General features: G+C 40.7%; 1 non-coding gene across 1 annotated transcript; it reads left to right on the top strand.

Annotated features, from left to right (window-relative positions):
• Window positions 1–19191: 19191 nt before the first annotated feature.
• On the top strand, window positions 19192–19299 carry LOC112083761. The gene has a single exon (XR_002897889.1). It is a non-coding gene; the product is annotated as a small nucleolar RNA R71 (small nucleolar RNA).
• The last annotated feature ends 1157 nt before the right edge of the window (window positions 19300–20456 follow it).

Consider the following 20456-nt stretch of genomic DNA (forward strand, 5'->3'; position numbering starts at 1 on the left):
CTGGTTCATACCGGATTCAGCTCCCTGATCGTGCACGCACTGACATAGGCACCACATGCGCCGCGCTTCATTTCATGCCAGAGAGGAGAGTCTTGATTACTGTGTCTCGCGGTTCTTCTTCCAGAGCTCGTGCTTCCACTTCCGAGGACGATCAGATACCTCGCTCCGCCGACACCACAGTACCTCTCCCTGATCTTCCCACTGAGCCAGAGGTTCCCATGGAGGCTGCTGCTTTCCAGCGGTATGTCATTCAGAGTTTTCAGAGCATCTGGAGTGCCATCGCTACTCTCTCTCGCTGCGGATGTGTTCGCCCTACTCGCCCGCGATCTCGCTCACCCACGCCCTCTGATGATGCTACTACCAGCGATGGGGACTAGTTCCTTTGTCATTCTGGTTCTGTTTTCTTGTCTTGTGTTTTTCTTCTCTTTTATTTTCGTTTGTTTGCGTCTGTTGTGTCAGCTACACTTGTTGTGAGACTTTGTTGGATTTATGCATCTATGGGTTGTATTGTTACTACTAACTTTTCTCTGAGTGATCTGACAGTGCTAACATAGATGATCGCGACGATTGCTCTCTGCACTGTGGTGTTGAGCGACACCATCTTTGGTATCGCGCGTCACCACCCTTGCACTTTCGACCTAAGCTTGTTTTCATCTGAATCTGAGCTGTGTGTTGGTCGACCTAACTGAGTAGTAAGATATTCTAACCCGTTGCATTCTTCCTTCTGACTTTCTCTTTTGTCACCAACTTCGGATTTGATAACACTGGGGACAGTGTTGTTCAAGTCTGGGGGAGGTAGTTGCTGACATTGTGTTTGTTTTTCTTAAGAGTCAGTTGTGTCAAAACTTTTTTTGAGTCAAAACTTGTTAGAGATCATGATGCTTTTCCTGGAATTATTGTGCTGACCTTTCACCTAAGTGACCACTGCTGCAGATTCAGTCTAGATCCGACTAATGAAAAATCCAAAGGTTGACCAGTTGACTAGAGGCGTCCACGTTTCCAACAGAATCCACTAACCTGAGCTAAGTACTGAACTTCACTTTTAACTCGCTGATGTGACTAATGCCTTAGAGCTTGATTCCTCATTCGTACTTGATCAATGAAAGCCTGTGTGAAATTTAATGAAGTGATTTCTCTCCCTTGTAACGAGCTAAAAGAAGGCAAAAAGATTGAGATGATTTTCGCTTAGGAGTGAAGGGCTAGGAATGTTTCCAATGATCCCATTATTTCACTTCTAAGTTGGAATGATCACACAAAGGAAGGAAGTGAGGGGTATGAATGTTTCCCATGACCCCACTATTCGCTGAAAACCTTTGATACAAGGTAAGGGGACAACATGGGGACTTGGTGGCAAACACCATCAGTACTCGCAGCTTTACCCTTATCGAGTATGCGCTATAAAAAAAGAAGAAGAAAAGAGATGATGAATGTGCGAAAAGAATAAGTCTGGGGGAGAGAAAAGGTACCAAAGTTTGTAAGGCTGATTTGTTTGAGTACAGAATGGGAAAGAATCTAGAAGGTTCTGGGCATTGGAATCATCAGTGAGATCCAGCGATGAAGGTTTATGGACCATGTTGTGGAATTTTGGACTTAATCTGGAAAGCTGTGAATGTCTACGGAGAAGTACATGGTGGTTTGATTTGGAATGATGAAGCAGTAGTTGAGTTACAGGGTGATCAGTCAAAAGCGATGTTCCAATGAAAGGTTGAGTCTCTGTGTTTTCAAACTTCTTTCTCTTATTTGGTGTTCTGTTTGCTTGAGGGCAAGCAAATGCTAAGTCTGGGGGAGTTGATATATCATGGTTTTTATGGTTTTTAACCATGGTATATGTCTTATTTATAGAGTCTTTTTAGTGTCTTTCGAGTCTTTTGGAGTCTTTTCAGGTCATAGGTACGTCTGGAGCTTAACTGGAGACTTTGGAGCACTTTGGAGCTTAATCAGGATCAAATTCGTCAAGTATGGATTTTGTGCTTTAGTGACGCTCGACACCATGGAGAGTGACGCGCGACACTTGTCAGAGAAATAAGGAAAAGGCGATTTTGTTTCCTATATGAAGAAGGAGTTGGGCCCAAACGTTTTCAAGGAAGCCCAAGACGTGTTTTAGAGATATATATAGGATTTTTATTCCCTTTTTACGCACACCTTAGATTTTTGAGAGAGAGATACTCTGAGTTTTCGGCTTTTGCGATTTCTGAGCTTGGGGAGACAAGTCTGTACTCTGTTCGTTTAGAGAGAAGATTTCGAACCCCTTTATCTATTTCGATTTATTCTATTGCTTTCTATTCATCATGTTTGTTATTTCAATAACCATGTCTGAGTCGATCACATGTTAGGTTTAGGGTTTAATTAGGGTTTTCTTTGAATGTTTGATTAACTTGCTAGTTAGGGTTCATATCTATTTGTTCTTCACCTTAGGTTGTTCTTAAAGCTAATTCTAGACTGATCACCTAGAACTTAGATCTTAGGTTGCTTAATTGACACGGAAGTGTAATTGAATAACTGGAAAGAACCTGAGTTGAGCAAAGTAACTATTCGCAAAGGAATTTGGTTTAGGAGCTTTGTGAACATATCGAACTTGTGCATTAAGGCTGGTTTAAATCTGTAGGATTTACAAAGGAATTTGGAATTCTAGGATTTTAACTTAGATAATTCTCACAACGGAAGTTGGTTAATTATAGTTCTGTGTTTCGAGTTCAAGAACCGTGCTTAATAACTGAATCCTGACTTGTTAAGTTGATTTGCATTCATTGATCTCCTGAAAATCACCCTAGACCTATCCTTTATCACATCGAATTTACAACTGTCTTCATCGCTGCTTTATTTATTTCTGTTGCATTGTTATTTGTTCTGCATATTTCGGCTTAGCGTAACTCTATCTACATAAGGTTTATTGAGTGATTTCTTGTCTCTGTGGTTCGACCCCTACATACTACAACTGCACATCTGTGCTCTTGCAGAGTAGCTTATGGATTAAACTTTGAGCATATCACCTTAGCATCAAACAAGGCATCCTTGGCCTCGATACACCTCTGAAGCAACGCCACCTCGGCGCTTTTGGCTTTCCTGCCCTCCTCGAGGCGAATGACCGAGGCGGATACCTTGTCGACGTCAGCACGAAGAGCTATCTTCTCCTCTTCCAGCTTCTTTACTCTGGTCATCGCCTCGTCAAGCTTCCCCTTCGCCGCTGCGGTCTCGTTCCGAGCCTCGTCCAGGCGACGTTCGACCTTAGAAAGGTCCGCCTCATACTCAGCCATCAGCTCGTTGATAGCCGCTACAAACTGCGAAGAATAGTACGCGTTAAACACTTAACGAGAATTTGATAAAAGGAAAATAAACAGAACAGACCTTGGTGCCGCGCTGTGCCATTGCGCCATAAGACCTTGGTCTCCTCAGCTTCTCTGGAGGAGGAAGACGCGTGTTAGCACTGTTGACACGCGAGAACATCACCGCCGAGGCGTCTGGGTCGTCAACGACCAATTTGCGTGAAGCAGGGTCGCCAGACACCGGCTTGCGTTTTTTTTAGGCGGCTCGTCTTTCTGAACAGCCACGCCTTTCCCTTTATCAACGGCCGAACGTTTCCAACCAGAATCATGCTTCTGTAGATGCGAAGCCGGGGGCCTCAACGACTTCGGAAGAGCCAAAATAGCCGAGTTGGAAGGAGTTTTACTCCGCGCCGCAGAGTCGTCTTTGGGCGCCTCGGGAAAAATTTCGCCCGGTTCCACCTCGGGCGCCACTTCTTTCTCGTTTACCTCGGCAACGTTCGCCTCCACAGCTCAGACCGCGCCTTCATCTTCACGGCTCGGCGGATCGTCTTGAGGGACAGCCTCGGCCTCCGTTTGAGCCGCCTCAGCGGCGCGTCTTGCAGCCTCTTCTTCTTCACGCCTCTTTCTGTCTCTAAGAGTGATGATCACCATTTTCTCCCTTGTATCTCCTGAAGAATTTGAAGACGAAGAGCTAACAGGTACTCCGGCAAGAATGGCTCGCGCTCTTTCCACTTTCTCAAATGTAAAGTGCTTCCTCCAATTATCTCTCCGTGCCGCGAGAGAATCTCGAACAACGAAGAGGTCGTCGGGAATTGGGGGAAGAATGCTCCGAACTGCAAAAACAACACAAAAACAACCAGCTCCGTAAGGAAAGATTATACCATAACAGTTCCGAGCCGAGGCAAAGCTTTGGATCGGCTACCAAGTGGTCTCTAAGCGGCCTTGGTTTTTTTAACGTAATCCTCGCCAACTGACGCCTCGTTCACCATGACATAGAAAAAGCGCTTGGTCCAAAATTGATCTTTGCTTGGAAAACTACCTATGATCCGGCGATTGGGCTTGTTGGAGATATAAAATCTATCTCCCTTCAAAGCTTTTCTGATCTCCAACAAGTTTAGCAAATGATCCAGTTCAATGTCGAGCCCGCATTCAAAGCCTCGAACCAGAATGCCGATCATGTGTCGCAAACCCCTCGGCATAATCTGCTCGATCGAGATCCCATGTTTCCAGAGGTACTCAAGGATAACTCCGGGGATCGGAAACCAGAGAAAACAAAGGTCGAAGAACGCCTCGTACACAGTAAAGTGATTCTCAGGGGGTTTGTCAGCTCGGTCATTCTTTTCTAGAAGAACAAATCCACCGCCTCGGATATCCCGAACCAACATCTCAACGCCTCGAGTGAGTCGGGGGAGGAGAGCGTGGAGCCGGTCGGGTCAGGTTTTTGTCTTTTCACTCGTTTTTGTTTCCCTTGCCCAGATGAAGAAGCACCTCGGGATGCCATGAGACGTTCTAATTCAAGCCTCGCCTCGACCATATCAAAGGGAAACGCTTCCTCCTCAGCTTTCACTGCGGCATAATCAACATCTTTGTTATAAGCAGGACCCTGAGGGCGGCTCGTCAAAACCGACGGCTCGTTATTTGGAGAGCGAGCACCTGATGGACTTGAGTGATTCGACGCCTCGTCACCTTCAGATGAACGGTTGGAAGGGCTCGACGAGATAGACACCTCGGAAGATCCTGTTACACCTCTCACCTCGGCATCTACACGGCTCGGCTCGTAGTTAAAAAATGAATCCAACAAATCGTCGGAATGGTTCGACATGATTTACAGCTTGTACGGGAATTACAATACTACGCGGCGAACTTTCGTCGGAAAAAGATCTGGAGCGGCAGAGACCTCGGAACCCTAGCCGGAAAATAAATAAACTAGAGAGAGAAAGAAGAGAGAAGGGAGAGCTACCTTTTAGTAAAAACGAGAAGATCTGAAGATTATGGGAAGGAACGAAGGAGCTCACCTATTAGGCGCGTGAAGTCCGCGGCGAATGCGTAACCTCCAGGTGCGTCCGTCATATGCGCCAACACCCAAAATGTCTTGGAGAGAACTAACGGCTGCTAAACGCTTCCCGTATGGAGCTGTCTAGGTAAACCGAGCCCACAAGACAGCTATGGTTATCTGAGAATATCTCATCAAGCTGTGTGAACCGAACCATGCTGGGTCAATACGGCTCGACAATTTCATAAGAATGCCTCGTCGTTATCGTTAACACGAAACGGCTCGGCAACTTTCTTAGAAAAACGCCTCGTCGTTACCTTGAAACACGGCTCGGCATTATTAACATAATCGCCTCGTCGTTACCTTGAAACATGGCTCAGCATTATTAACATAAACGCCTCGTCGTTACCTTGAAACACGGCTCGGCATTATTAACATAAACTCCTCGTCATACCTTGAAGCACGGCACGGCGTTACTAATGAAAGCGCCTCGCCGACGCCTTGGAGCATGGCTCGGCGTTACCTACGCCAGAACGCCTTGGCATAACCTCTGCCAAAGCAGCTCGGCATTGTCCCTCATGTCAGTCACCTCGCCTCCATAACAACTCGGCAATCTTGTTCCTGATACTTCTCGCCTGTAATCATTCTACGACAGGTTCAGCTCGATGGTTAATTCCACGACTAGGAATGATAAATCTCGTCACTCTCACCTCCGAAACTGACGAGCTGGGGGGCTAACTGTTGGGGTCGGTTTCATCCCAACCGGTTTAAACCATTTCAAAAATAAATTAACCATCGGGAGAGCCGATTTGGCAAGGGCCGAACCCCCGCATAGGAGAAGTGGGCCGAGATGTACCCAATGTAGCAGATGGGCTGAGCCGTGAGGAGGTGATGAGCAAACCAAGCCGTGAAGAAGACGCTCAGATGGGCTGAGCCGCGCACAAGAGAAAATGGGTCGAGCCATACACAAGTGGAGATGGGCCAAGCTGTGCAAGAAGAAGAATGAACCGAGCCGCTACCTTTCGCAATTGGGCCGAGCCGATTCTTCCCAGGTGGGCCGAACTGAAGTCTTGAAGGACATAAGCCCATAAAAACCCTAGGCGAGGCATTGTGACGGTGGCCGCACAAAGTGATAAGGAAATATTCCGAAAATCTCTCCCGAGATTTTCGGCTAGGCGGTTTAGAAAATTAGTATAAAGAGGAGATTTACATGATTCATTATGTATTTTTTCACAACTCGAGAGCAATAAGACCTAAACACTTTCCAGCAAAAAGAAACCTTCTTTTGATATTACTGTTCTTGCGATTACCCTAGAAATTTCGGATCCCTTAAGTTTTCCTTAACAAATTTTTGGTTGTGCGAGTTTTGGCTCACACAGAAACTACTCAAACATATTGTAAACAATCATCACAGAGTATTGAAAGTTGCAGGAAATAAAAGAAAAACAGGGAAGAAAAGCGAAGAATGGAGAAGCAGACGGAGGCGCAATGACGTCCTCCAGCGGCGGCTCCTTCTTCTGAGACGGAGGCGCGATGACCACCTCCAGCGGCGGCCTCTAGGGTTCCTCCCACGAAAATCTCTCTCTCTCTAAGCTTGTCTAAATTTCGGTGTCTCCTCTTTAGAATGACCTAAAGAGGGTATTTATAGGTTCTGGAGTTGTCCTGGACACCTAGGGCTTCAAAAATAACGAAAGGAATTGATTTATGCTTTAATTAGGTCGTCTGGGAAGTGAACGACTATTGGCCGCAGTCGCGGTGCTTCTACCCGCGGGGAAATGAGGCTTGCCCGCTGTCCCGACTGGTGTCGTCTTCCGAGACTGCATTTTCTGTCTTTATTGCATCAGGTGTATCTAAAGATCTAACCGTTGGAATGTCTCCAAAACAAGTGCATTAGAAAGCTGGTTGTATCCTCTATGTTGTCATTTTGATGGTGGTTAGACGGTGAAAAGGTTTTCATAGCTTGTCATACTTCTGACGGTCTGCATTTATCCAAAATTACTCATTTGTTTGCATATATTTTGCCCAAATTTCCTGAAAAGTCTTTTGAAACTCTAAAACATTGAAAACACTTTAAAAAGCATTGAAAACAAAGTTAAAAAACCTGCATAAGACATAATTAAGATCTATAAAAGTTGTCAAAATACGGTGTTATCAATTCCCTCAGACTTACGTTTTTGTTTGTCCTCAAACAAACTCAGATCAAGTCAGGAAAGAATTATAAAAATTGCTGGAACTAAACAATATCTCAGTGACCGTCGTTCTAAACCATCATTTATCATGAAACATATATTTGGATCTAGTCTAGAAAATTCTCACCAAAATACAAGCAAACTAGTCCGTTAATCCGTCATGCGAAAATTTGCACACTTATATCTAACTTCCAGTCAACTAGCTCTCTACATTCATTAAGTGTAGTAGTGAATTCTCATCAAAGGCATCATTCAGGGTAGACGGCATTTGGTATTAAGAGCTATTTAAGTAGTGGAGTTAAAGTGTTTTGGGTTACCTGAAGAATATGGAGGATGCAAGATATTATGCAAAACCGCAAGAGAGAGAAGGACCTCTTGGTGACCGCTATTTTCAGTCACTTCTCCTTGCCAAATGTTATTGCATAATCTTCCTCCTTTGTTCTAAATGGCTGTTTCCCCCAGACTTAGATCTTTTCCGGGAATCATAAAGATGATCTCCAAAACTCCAACTAATCAGATTCAAGCTTGTCTCAAGGTTGAATTCGATCCTCCTAAACTCTCTAAGGTTTTAAATTTCTTTTCCTTTCTCATTTTTCTTTTCTGTTTTTTTTATCCGGATTTTTTTTTTCTTTTCTTCGAAAGGAGAAACAACCTTTTATAGAGAAAGAGTCTAAGAGACAAAATTGTACCAAGGTTTTGAAGTTTTTCCAAAGGCAAACTGAGTTTTCTTCTTTTGTTGAATTGTTTCAATGAAATCGCAGGTCTTCGTCTTCAGTGACTGAAAACCGTGTTGATCCTCTTTCTCTCTGATGTTTTTTCACATATCTGCATATAGGACAATGAAAAACAAGAGTGCATATGGTTTGAAAGAGGTTAGGTTCGGTGGGAACTAGCTAAAGATGAACAAGCCATTCAAGATCAACAAAGAGTGGTAAAAGGATAAAAGAGTCCCGAATGTATGGTTCGTTTCCCTAAACTGATGCTTTAATGAGAGAATTAATTCAAAATTAAGTCCATATAAAATAAGCTAGTATATCCTGTCAGAAAGAATCTTTATGAATAGAAGTCTTCTGGTGGGAGTTCGTAATGCAAGTATTCTAGCTACAGCCTAGTCTAGTCCTAAGTCACAAAAGAGCAAAAAACGAGGAAATAGCGTAGAAGCACACTGGTCTAAATCATCATAGTAATGTCTATTGTGTTCCTGACTTGAAAACTTTTTTTGAAAAACATTTTGAAAATGATTTTTTTTTTTTAATTTTTTTTAATTTTTTTTTTTGAAAACTTTTATGTAAAACATTTTGAATAACTTTTTAAAAAATTGTATGTGTCCAAAACAAACTCAAAACAAATCAAAAATCATTAGTAATGGATGAACATCCTCCCTCAGACTTATTTCACACTGTCCACAGTGTGATAAATCTTCGAATGAATGGTAAAGAAAATAGAAAAGTTGAAATGTTTAAGAGTACTTATCGTGCTGGAGAATGCTACTCATCTTTTGTGTTTATTCTTCCTTAGTAAAAACCTGAAAATTAATAAAACAGAAACAAAGCAATGGAAATAGAAAATAAAGGTCAAAGGGAAATAAATAAAATACCAGGTGGGTTGTCTCCCACTAAGCGCTTGTTTCAAGTCGTTAGCTTGACATTGTTGCTCGATTAGAATTAACCGGAGTCGTGACACTCCTTGATCTCATCATTGCCTGATGATGGATCAATCAAAAACATCACTTCTCTTTCTTCTTCTCTTTCTTCAGCCAGATATGGTTTTACACGCTGTCCATTCACTGTAAATGAATTTCGGTTTTGTCCCACAGGACAATGGCTCTGTATGGTTTGACTTCCTTTATCGTGAAGGGTCCTGACCATCTTGAACAAAATTTTCCTGGAAAAAGCTTAAGACGAGAATTGAAAAGAAAAACGTTATCGTTTGGAGCAAAAGTTCTATGAAAAAACTTCTTATCATGATATGCTTTAGTCCTCTCTTTGTATATTTTTGAGTTTTCGTAAGCATTGTGTCGGATTTCTTCTAACTCATGAAGTTGAAATAGTCTTCTTTCTCCATTTTTTTTTTGTGTTCATCTTCATCTCCTTGATAGTCCATTGCGCTTTATACTCGAGCTCTACTGGAAGGTGACATACTTTTCCATAACCTAGGTTGAATGGTGTTGTTCCTAATGGTGTCTTGAATGCTGTTCGATATGCCCATAATGTGTCGTCAAGCTTGGTAGACCAATCCTTGCGATGAACCGCAGTTGTTTTCTGCAAAATTGACTTGATTGCTCTATTTGAGATTTCTAGTTGACCGCTGGTTTAGGGATGGTATTGAGAAGCAACTTTATGTGTACCTCCATTCTTTCTAAGAAGATTCTCGAAAACTCTGTTGATGAAATGTGATCCTCCGTCGCTTATCACAATTCTAGGAACTCCAAAACGGGGGAATATTACAGACTTAAACAGCTTCATGACAACTTTCGCATCATTGGTGAGACTAGCGACTGCTTCAGCCCACTTAGAGACATAGTCTACTGCTACTAAGATGTATTGGTTTCCAAAAGAAGTCGGGAATGGTCCCATAAAATCTATCCCCCAGACATCAAAAATTTCGTCTTCGAGAATCAAATTTTAAGGCATCTCATTCCTTTTGCTTATGTTGCCCATCCTTTTGTATTTATCGCATCGCGATATATAATCTTGAGTGTCCTTGAATAAGGTAGGCCACCAAAAACCAGCTTGTAAGATCTTTGAAGCAGTTTTGAAGGTTGCGAAGTGTCCTGCGTAAGACGAGCTATGGCATCCGAATAAAATTCCTTCCATCTCTTCTTCAGCCACGCATATATAGAATAAACCATCAGCACATCTCTTGTAGAGATAAGATTCGTCCCAAAAATAATGTCTTACGTCCTTCAGAAACTTTTTCTTTCTATATCGAAAGAATTGTGGTGGTTCTACATCAGCTGCTAGGTAATTCGCTATGTGCCTAAACCATGGGGTATTGAAAGCATCTGATCTTCGCATGAGTTGCCTTGGTGGTGCGGTATTGGCATTGGTGGGGGTTGTATCTATTGCATAGATGTTTTCTTCTGGCAAACTATCATTAAAAAGCAATCTTTCTTCAACTCGAATTCGTGAAAGATGGTCTGCAAATCCATTATCTGCTCCTTTCCGATCTCGAATTTTGATGTCGAATTCTTGCAGCAGGAGGATCCATCTTATCAACCTCGGTTTAGCGTCTTTTTTAGACATTAAATACTTGATTGCAGCATGATCAGTATGAACTATAACCTTAGATCCTATGAAATAAGAACGGAATTTCTCAAATGCAAATACGACAGCTAGAAGTTCCTTTTCTGTTGTAGCATAATTGTATTGAGCTTCGTCTAGAGTTCTGCTTGTGTAGTAGATTACATGCAGTTTCTTATCTTTTTGTTGGCCAAGCACTGCTTCGACTGCATAGTCACTTGCATCGCACATGATTTCAAATGCGAGTTCCCAATCAGGTGCTTGCATGACTCGAGCGGAGACAAGGGCTTCTTTGATCTTATGAAACGCGGCTAAGCACTCATCATCGAACTCAAAGTTTGTTTCCTTGCAAAGCAAACGTGTAAGAGGTCTAGCTATTTGAGAAAAATCTTTTATGAAGCGTCTATAGAATTCTGCGTGTCCTAAGAAACTATGAATTCCTTTTATGTTTGTGGGTGGTTGTAGGCTGGTCATGACTTTGATTTTAGCTTTGTCAACTTTAATTCCTTTTCCTGAAATCCTGTGCCCAAACACAATTCCGTCTTGTACCATGAAGTGACATTTTTTCCAATTTAATACTAAGTGCTTATCTTCACATCTTTGCAGAACTTTACCAAGGTTGGCTAGGTATTTTTCAAAAGAAGATCCATAAACGGAGAAATCATCCATGAATACTTCCATGCAATCTTCAATAAAATCTGTGAAGATTTGACATCATGCATTGCTGGAAGGTAACAGGTGCATTACACAATCCAAAAGGCATACGTCGGTAAGCGAACGTGCCATATGGACAAGTGAATGTCGTTTTTTCTTGATCCTCCGGTCGAATAGGAATTTAAGCTATGTAGGGAAGTGGAAAATGATCTTTCCTAGTTGCTGTATTCAGTTTCCGGTAATCGATGCACATACGATGTCTAGTGGAAAATGATCTTTCCTAGTTGCTGTATTCAGTTTCCGGTAATCGATGCACATACGATGTCTAGTGACTGTTCATGTAGCGAACTCAAGTGCTATCTGAGATAGGAAAGATTGTTCCAGCTTCTAAAAGCCTCATAATCTCCTTCTTGACAACATCCATGAGATTAGGGTTCAGTCTCCTTTGACTTTCGATTGAGTAATTGGCATTATCCTCTAGATTAATCTTGTGCATACAAAGATCTGGAGAAATTCTAGGTATGTCATCAAGTGAATATCCTAAGGCTTTTCTATGCTTCTTCAGCTCAAACAACAGCATTGTGGTTTCTTCTACTGTCAAAATAGAGTTTATAATGACAGGATAAGTTGAATTTTGTCCAAAGCGTACTTAAGTCCGACAGAAAAAGGTTTTAGCTCGACTTTAGGGGCTTTAAGCTCACTCCAAGGATCATTAATTGTTGCAGCAGCGCATTCACTTGAAATTTCTTCAAGGAAATTGCGTTCGTAAAGCGTGACACTTAAAGGGTCGTCGAGAAGTAGATCTTCATAGAATTCCTCAACAATTCCGTCTAACTCATCAATCCAACAAATTTTGCCATCCAAAGTCGATTTATCAAAACTTTTGTTCATGTCAAATTGCATAACTAGGCCGGCTAGATGAATGTCAATTTTTCCTTTAGGAACATTGATTATGGCTCCGGCTGTAGATAGGAATGGTCGTCCAAGAATAAAGGGATCCTTAGGTTCTCTTTATAGTTCTAAAACTACGAAATCAGTCGGTATGGAACATTTTTTTATTTCTACAGGAACATCTATTAAGATACCTACGGGTTGTCTAACAGAACGATCAGCTAATACTAAGGAAATTTTAGTGGGCTGGAAAGTGTGGTGTCCTAAATGTTTTGCTACTGAAAGAGGCATCATGTTTATGCTCGATCCTAAATCACAGAGAGCACGCTCAAAAGCTACATCTATGGTGCAAGAAAATACGAAGCTTCCAGGATCGTTTTTCTTTTCAGGGATTCGGCTTTGCAGGATAGACCCACATTCATTAATTATCATCATAACACCTTCTTCAAGAGTTAAAGAATTTTTTAGAATATCTTTCATGTATTTTCTTAAAGCGGGAATCATAGCACAAGCTTCTACGAAAGGTAGTCTCACATTTAATTGATCGATCAAATCTTTCAGCTTAGATTTTTCTTTCTCCTTCTTCGGGGCTCTTAAGGCTCTAGGATACGGTGGTTTAGGTTTGTAAACACGAGTTGGTGGAGGAGGGATCGGGTCATCTCCGAGGATTTCCCGGGATGTATCTTCTCTTTCTTCTTCTCTATCGTTTTCTCCTACCAATTCTTTTTCAATGTCTTCAGTTGTGAGTCTTTCTCTTTCTTTTTCCTTTTCCTCATCTTCGGGATTTTTAGGAAATTCAGGCTCTGTAAGCTAATCCGCTCCTAAGTGTGATAGCTCTCACGTGATCGGAGGGATCTGCTTAACTTGAGCTTTCGAAAGAATTTTCACTTGGCTCCTCTTCGTAATTATCTATGTTTTTAGAATTAGTTTTGATCATCATGGTAAGGAGGGTGGAAATTTTGTTTTTCTTTCTCATTTTTCTTTTCTCTTCTTTTTTTCCGGATTTTTTTTCTTTTCTTCGAAAGGGGAAACAACCTTTTATAGAGAAAGAGTCTAAGAGACAAAATTGTACCAAGGTTTTAAAGTTTTTCCAAAGGCAAACTGAGTTTTCTTCTTTTGTTGAATTGTTTCAATGAAATCGCAGGTCTTCGTCTTCAGTGACTGAAAACCGCGTTGATCCTCTTTCTCTCTGACGTTTTTGCACATATCTGCATATAGGACAATGAAAAACAAGAGTGCATATGGTTTGAAAGAGGTTAGGTTCGGTGGGAACTAGCTAAAGATGAACTAGCCATTCAAGATCAACAAAGAGTGGTAAAAGGATAAAAGAGTCCTGAATGTATGGTTCGTTTCCCTAAACTAATGCTTTAGTGAGAGAATTAATTCAAAATTAAGTCCATATAAAATAAGCTAGTATATCCTGTCAGAAAGAATCTTTATGAATAGAAGTCTTCTGGTGGGAGTTCGTAATGCAAGTATTCTAGCTACAGCCTAGTCTAGTCCTAAGTCACAAAAGAGCAAAAAACGAGGAAATAGCGTAGAAGCACACTGGTCTAAATCATCATAGTAATGTCTACTGTGTTCCTGACTTGAAAACTTTTTATGAAAAATATTTTGAAAATGATTTTTTTTTTTAATTTTTTTAATTTTTTTAATTTTTTTTTTTTAAACTTTTATGTAAAACATTTTGTATAACTTTTTTAAAAAATTGTATGTGTCCAAAACAAACTCAAAACAAATCAAAATTCATTAGTAATGGATGAACCTCCTCCCCCAGACTTATTTCACACTGTCCTCAGTGTGATAAATCTTGGAAAGAATGGTAAAGAAAATAGAAAAGTTGAAATGTTTAAGAGTACTTATCGTGCTGGAGAATGCTGCTCATCTTTTGTGTTTATTCTTCCTTAGTAAAAACCTGAAAATTAATAAAACAGAAACAAAGCAATGGAAATAGAAAATAAAGGTCAAAGGGAGATAAATAAAATACCAGGTGGGTTGTCTCCCACTAAGCGCTTGTTTCAAGTCGTTAGCTTGACATTGTTGCTCGATTAGAATTAACCGGGGTCGTGACACTCCTTGATCTCATCATTGGCCGATGATGGATCAATCAAAAACATCACTTCTCTTTCTTCTTCTCTTTCTTCAGCCAGATATGGTTTTACACGCTGTCCATTCACTGTAAATGAATTTCCGGTTTTGTCCCACAGGACAATGGCTCCTTATGGTTTGACTTCCTTTATCGTGAAGGGTCCTGACCATCTTGAACGAAATTTTCCTGGAAAAAGCTTAAGACGAGAATTGAAAAGAAGAACGTTATCGTTAGGAGCAAAAGTTCTATGAAAAAATTTCTTATCATGATATGCTTTAGTCATCTCTTTGTATATTTTCGAGTTTTCGTAAGCATTGTGTCAGATTTCTTCTAAATCATGAAGTTGAAATAGTCTTCTTTCTCCATTTTTTTTGTGTTCATCTTCATCTCCTTGATAGTCCATTGCGCTTTATACTCGAGCTCTACTGGAAGGTGACATACTTTTCCATAACCTAGGTTGAATGGTGTTGTTCCTAATGGTGTCTTGAATGCTGTTCGATATGCCCATAATGCGTCGTCAAGCTTGGTAGACCAATCCTTGCGATGAACTGCAGTTGTTTTCTGCAAAATTGACTTGATTTCTCTATTTGAGATTTCTAGTTGACCGCTGGTTTAGGGATGGTATTGAGAAGCAACTTTATGTGTACCTCCATTCTTTCTAAGAAGGTTCTCGAAAACTCTGTTGATGAAATGTGATCCTCCGTCGCTTATCACAATTATAGGAACTCCAAAACGGGGGAATATTATAGACTTAAACAGCTTCATGACAACTTTCGCATCATTGGTGAGACTAGCGACTGCTTCAGCCCAGTTAGAGACATAGTCTACTGTTACTAAGATGTATTGGTTTCCAAAAGAAGTCGGGAATGGTCCCATAAAATCTATCCCCCAGACATCAAAAATTTCAACTTCGAGAATAAAATTTTAAGGCATCTCATTCCTTTTGCTTATGTTGTCCATCGTTTTGTATTTATCGCATCGCGATATATAATCTTGAGTATCCTTGAATAAGGTAGGCCACCAAAAACCAGCTTGTAAGATCTTTGAAGCAGTTTTAAAGGTTGCGAAGTGTCCTGCGTAAGACGAGCTATGGCATCCGAATAAAATTCCTTCCATCTCTTCTTCAGCCACGCATATTCAGAATAAACCATCAGCACATCTCTTGTAGAGATAAGGTTCGTCCCAAAAATAATGTCTTACGTCCTTCAGAAACTTTTTCTTTCTATATCCAAAGAATTGTGGTAGTTCTACATCAGCTGCTAGGTAATTCGCTATGTGCCTAAACCATGGGGTATTGAAAGCATCTGATCTTCGCATGAGTTGCCTTGGTGGTGCGGTATTGGCATTGGTGGGGGTTGTATCTATTGCATAGATGTTTTCTTCTGGCAAACTACCATTAAAAGGCACTCTTTCTTCAACTCGAATTCGTGAAAGATGGTCTGCAACTCCATTATCTGCTCCTTTCCGATCTCGAATTTCGATGTCGAATTCTTGCAGCTGGAGGATCCATCTTATCAACCTCGGTTTAGCGTCTTTTTTAGACATTAAATACTTGATTGCAGCATGATCAGTATGAACTATAACCTTAGATCCTACGAAATAAGAACGAAATTTCTCAAATGCAAATACGACAGCTAGAAGTTCCTTTTCTGTTGTAGCATAGTTGTATTGAGCTTCGTCTAGAGTTCTGCTTGTGTAGTAGATTACATGCAGTTTCTTATCTTTTCGTTGGCCAAGCACTGCTTCGACTGCATAGTCACTTGCATCGCACATGATTTCAAATGAGAGTTCCCAATCAGGTGCTTGCATGACTGGAGCGGAGACAATGGCTTCTTTGATCTTATAAAAACGCGGCTAAGCACTCATCATCGAACTCGAAGTTTGTTTCCTTGCAAAGCAAACGTGTAAGAGGTCTAGCTATTTGAGAAAAATCTTTTATGAAGCGTCTATAGAATTCTGCGTGTCCTAAGAAACTATGAATTCCTTTTATGTTTGTGGGTGGTTGTAGGCTGGTCATGACTTTGATTTTAGCTTTGTCAACTTCAATTCCTTTTCCTGAAATCCTGTGCCCAAGCACAATTCCGTCTCGTACCATGAAGTGACATTTTTTCCAATTTAATACTAAGTGCTTATCTTCACATCTTTGCAGAACTTTACCAAGGTTGGCTAGGTATTTTTCAAAAGAAGATCCATAAACGGATACTTCCATGAAATCTTCAATAAAATCTGTGAAGATCGACATCATGCATCGCTGGAAGGTAACAGGTGCATTACACAATCCAAAAGGCATTCGTCGGTAAGCGAACGTGCCATATGGACAAGTGAATGTCGTTTTTTCTTGATCCTCCGGTCGAATAGGAATTTGGAAAAATCTGGTGTATCCATCAAGGAAGCAATAGTAAGGGTGATTAGCTCACCTTTCTAGCATTTAATCTATGAAGGGAAGTGGAAAATGATCTTTCCTAGTTGCTGTATTCAGTTTCCGGTAATCGATGCACATACGATGTCCAGTGACTATTCTTATAGCGATCATTTCTTCTTTATCGTTTTTAATGATAGTGATTCCTCCGTTCTTTAAAACAACATGAACATGGCTAACTCAAGTGCTGTCTGAGATAGGAAAGATTGTTCCAGCTTCTAAAAGCCTCATAATCTCCTTCTTGACAACATCCATGAGATTAGGGTTCAGTCTCCTTTGACTTTCGATTGAGTAATTGGCATTATCCTCTAGATTAATCTTGTGCATACAAAGATCTGGAGAAATTCTAGGTATGTCATCAAGTGAATATCCTAAGGCTTTTCTATGCTTCTTCAGCTCAAACAACAGCATTGTGGTTTCTTCTACTGTCAAAACAGAGTTTATAATGACAGGATAAGTTGAATTTTGTCCAAAGCGTACTTAAGTCCGACAGGAAAAGGTTTTAGCTCGACTTTAGGGGCTTTAAGCTCACTCCAAGGATCATTAATTGTTGCAGCAGTGTCTTTAGGAGGTGTAGGAATGTTTCTTTGGTCCTTAAGATCTAGATAGTTTAGAGGTTTCCTATAAGTCTCAGACTTATCAAGTATACTCGCGCATTCACTTGAAATTTCTTCAAGGAAATTGCGTTCGTCTTTTGTGGGTGAAAGCGTGACACTTAAAGGGTCGTCGAGAAGTAGATCTTCATAGAATTCCTCAACAATTCCGTCTAACTCATCAATCCAACAAATTTTGCCATCCAAAGTCGATTTATCAAAACTTTTGTTCATGTCAAATTGCATAACTAGGCCGGCTAGATGAATGTCAATTTTTCCTTTAGGAACATTGATTATGGCTCCGGCTGTAGATAGGAATGGTCGTCCAAGAATAAAGGGATCCTTAGGTTCTCTTTATAGTTCTAAAACTACGAAATCAGTCGGTATGGAACATTTTTTTATTTCTACAGGAACATCTATTAAGATACCTACGGGTTGTCTAACAGAATGATCAGCTAATACTAAGGAAATTTTAGTGGGCTGGAAAGTGTGGTGTCCTAAATGTTTTGCTACTGAAAGAGGCATCATGTTTATGCTCGATCCTAAATCACAGAGAGCACGCTCAAAAGCTACATCATCTATGGTGCAAGAAAATACGAAGCTTCCAGGATCGTTTTTCTTTTCAGGGATTCGGCTTTGCAGGATAGACCCACATTCATTGGTTATCATCATAACGCCTTCTTCAAGAGTTAAAGAGTTTTTTAGAATATCCTTCATGTATTTTCTTAAAGCGGGAATCATAGCACAAGCTTCTACGAAAGGTAGTCTCACATTTAATTGATCGATCAACTCTTTCAGCTTAGATTTTTCTTTCTCCTTCTTCGGGGCTCTTAAGGCTCTAGGATATGGTGGTTTAGGTTTGTAAACACGAGTTGGTGGAGGAGGGATCGGGTCATTTCCGAGGATTTCCCGGGATGTATCTTCTCTTTCTTCTTCTCCATCGTTTTCTCCTACCAATTCTTTTTCAATGTCTTCAGTTGTGAGTCTTTCTCTTTCTTTTTCCTTTTCCTCATCTTCGGGATTTTTAGGAAATTCAGGCTCTGTAAGCTAATCCGCTCCTAAGTGTGATAGCTCTCACGTGATCGGAGGGATCTGCTTAACTTGAGCTTTCGAAAGAATTTTCACTTGGCTCCTCTTCGTAATTATCTATGTTTTTAGAATTAGTTTTGATCATCATGCTAAGGAGGGTGGAAAATTTTTCATCGAAATCTTCTTGCATTGTTTTTAGTTCAGATCTAAGATCACTAATGTCTTCAAACCTAGATTTTTCAAGCTCTAGAATTCTTTTGTTTAGATTTTCAGCTTCAGAAGAGGGAAAACTAGGATAGGGATTGGAATTAGCTTGAATAGCACAGACTGGTTCGGAAGAGTGTTTCCCCCGGTCGTATGCCTCGCGACCGTGGCAAAATGGGTCTTGGCCGCTGTCCGGTGAAGCACAACAGTGGTGAAAGCATGGTTTCCCGCGGTCCGAATGAATGGACCCGCGGTGATCAGAAACGAAAGGAAAATCTTGAATTTGATAGACCTCTGCAGTGTTCATCATTTCTTGATCATAAGAATCCATTGGGTTGTCCCAACCATCAAACTTACACGTATTGTGTGCCTTGTTAGGTTGTTGCAATCCAAGTTGACTCATTATGTGATGGAGATGACTTCTGAAATCTCTTTTTTCTTTTCAGGAAGTGCAGAATTTCCAATGGTTGCTTGCTTACGGATGCTGTTTGCGAGATTGTTGATGAAAACACGAGCGTCTTCTACAGATCTAGTTGAGAAGTCTCCATTACTTGCTGTGTCAAAAGAGTGTCGTAACTCAGGAGTTATGCCTCGATAGAAGATACCCATCAGGTATTCGTCGGTATATCCGTGATGTGGACAATCTCTTTGGTATTCCCTAAATCTCTCCCAAGTATCTAAAAGTTCTTCATCTTCTTTTTGTTTAAAAGTTCTTATCTTGTTCCTTAATAGATTTGAATGATTTCTAGTGTAAAAACGATTTAGGAAAGCCTTTCTACACGCTTTCCACGTTTTTAGCGACGCAGGTTCTAAAGATTTTAGCCATTTGCTGGCATTGTCTCTCAAAGAGAATGTGAAAAGACTACACTTGTGGTAATCCCCATTTGCTGTAATGGTTGCACATAATTATTCGAACGTCTCGATATGGTCCATCGGGTGTTCGGATGAATAACCAGAAATTGATTTTGTTGAACTAAGTGCATACAGGGTACCTTAAATTTGGTTTTGCCATCCTCTGGTAAGGCTGGTTGAATAGCTCTTCGATCTCCCATGAACTTTTCGAGTGAATCGAAACTTCCAATTAGTTCATCATCATCTTCATGTTTTGCCGATCCGATTAGTTCATTGTCATCATAGATCGGTTCTTCAGAGTCATCATCAGTCAGGTCATCGTCGCTTGGATCACCATCCACACGATATGGTGGATCACCAAGAGTCCCGGGAACATGTTCCCGGTCTCCCATTGTAGAGAAACCTGAAAAATTCAAAAGAAAAAGTAAAAAAGTAAACAAGTGTTCTAATGGATTGAAGCTGGGATTCGAAACGAAACAAAGCAAAGTCCCCAGCAACAGCGCCAAAAACTTGATGCGATTGTAAACGGGGTTTGTCGGTTTTACTAAGCTTCAGGTTTTGAATTTATAACCCCTAAATGTCTGCAAGTGCACAGATGTGCGCTATAGTACTTAGGGTATTGATCTACAGAGACTTAGTTGTTTCAGTACGAATTCACGGCAATGCTTAATTAACACTAGAACTAAACAGGTTTGCATTTTGGTTTTGGGTTTTGGTTGTCACGAAATCTAAACTAGAAAGCAAAGCAAGTAAAAACAATTGAAAAACGAAAGCAAGTAAAGCAAGTAAAAAGCGATTAAGCAAAGGCGAATGGAAGCAAGGAAAATCGAATGAAAAGCAAAGGTTGTGGACAGTTAAAAACAAACGCTGGGCTCAAGGGTATCGCAGGGATTCATGGACTAGGCTATGTCGATTTTAAACAAATAATAAAGGTAATCAACTACGTATGTTTTAGAACTCGAGGCACGGAAGTATGAATAGCCTTCTTTCGCAGCAATAAACAACTATCTCTCGCAACCCTGATCAGTAGGTTTCCAC

This window comes from Eutrema salsugineum, unplaced genomic scaffold, assembly GCF_000478725.1.
Source record: "Eutrema salsugineum unplaced genomic scaffold, Eutsalg1_0 scaffold_6, whole genome shotgun sequence".
Classification (NCBI taxonomy): Eukaryota; Viridiplantae; Streptophyta; class Magnoliopsida; order Brassicales; family Brassicaceae; genus Eutrema; species Eutrema salsugineum.